The following is a 1,609-nucleotide window of genomic DNA, read 5'->3' as shown; positions in this document are numbered from 1 at the left end:
ATGATGATGATGATGATGATGATGATATAGTTCAACCCATGCCAGCATGGAAGGCAGACATTGTAGATGATGTATGTATATACAGTACCGTGGAAAAGTCTTCAGCTACTTTAAGCTATTGTAAATTTCTATTAATTGCCAACTTATAAGTGATGTTTCGCATTGTGTTTTTTTACAGATGAAACATTGGCCTTGTCAGAGTCATTTCCCTACCTAATCATTATATTTTGTAGTTAGATATTCTGAATGAGAGGGGAAGATGAGAGACAACCACCTAAAATGGCCATGCAAAAGTTTTTCGCCACCTCACATAAACTAATAAAGATAGTGTTTTAAAACAGAAAAATGATTAGGTACGGAAATGACTTTGTATGGAAATGACTCAGAACGTGTTTCATCTGTACAAAATGCAAAGCGACACATCCACTTATAAGTTGGCAATTAGTAGAAATTTATATAGTTTAAAGTGGCTGAAGACTTTTGCACGGAACAGTATATAAAGAAAAAAGGGATAAAAAATTCCAGGCAAATATCAATAAAGCACTCAATTTTATGTGAATTTGGTTAACTATATCAAACAATTAGACACCAACAAATGCAAGCAGAATAAACATCCAAGGTAACTCTGCATGTATGGTAAGTAGATCCAAATATCATTTAAAAGAATTTCAAGAAATTTCAAGTATTAGGTAACAAAAATACAAATAGAGAAAATCACATCTTTAATTAAAAATATGATTTTCCCTATCTGTATTTTTATTATAGTATTTCAGAGGGATTCGTAAACTGAGGTTCAACTGCATTAAATGAATATGAGAACAACAAGAGATAAAGTACGATTTATTCGTGATCAGAGTTGTTCAAAAACCAAAGTTCTACTGTGTGTATATACGTATAATTATATATAAGTATATAATTATTAATTTTGCATATACGGCTTTTATGCTAGTGGTCACTAACATTATTATTTTTAGTAATAATAATGTTCTCTTATATTTATATATATAAGCACCATTCAAGCTTGGTCGATGCCAGTACCACCTGAGTGGCCCTCGTGCGGGTAACACGTAAAAAGCATCCACTACACTCTCGGAGTGGTTAGGAAGGGGATCGAGCTGTAGAAGCTTTACCAAATCAGATTGGAGCCTGGTGCAGCCTTCTGGCTTGCCAGCCCTCAGTCAAACCGTCCAACCCATACCAGCACGGAAAGCGAACATTAAACGACAATGATGATAATAAAAAAAATATATATATATACTAGCAGAGCCACCCGGCGTTGCCCGGGAATGAAGTTGTTGCTTATTGGTACTTACTCTTTTACTTGTTTCAGTCATTTGACTGCAGCCATGCTGGAGCACCGCCTTTAGTCGAGCAAATCAACCCCAGGACAAATTCTTTGGAAGCCTAGTACTTATTCTATCGGTCTCTTTTGCCGAACCGCTAAGTTACGGGGACGTAAACACACCAGCATCGGTTGTCAAGCGATGTTGGGGGGACAAACACAGACACACAAATACACATATATATACATATATACGACGGGCTTCTTTCAGTTTCCGTCTACCAAATCCACTCACAAGGCTTTGGTCGGCCCGAGGCTATAGTAGAA

General features: G+C 36.5%; 1 protein-coding gene across 2 annotated transcripts in view; it reads right to left on the bottom strand.

Annotated features, from left to right (window-relative positions):
* The window catches only part of LOC106876490 (cell cycle checkpoint protein RAD17), a 44,816-nt gene that overhangs the window by 6,854 nt on the left and 36,353 nt on the right, over nucleotides 1–1,609 (bottom strand). The gene's annotated exons all lie outside the window — the stretch shown is intronic.

This window comes from Octopus bimaculoides, chromosome 7 (assembly GCF_001194135.2).
Source record: "Octopus bimaculoides isolate UCB-OBI-ISO-001 chromosome 7, ASM119413v2, whole genome shotgun sequence".
NCBI classification, from domain to species: Eukaryota; Metazoa; Mollusca; class Cephalopoda; order Octopoda; family Octopodidae; genus Octopus; species Octopus bimaculoides.
The sequence above is the reverse complement of the archived record's forward strand: the minus strand, read 5'-3'. Positions and strand labels throughout refer to the sequence as shown.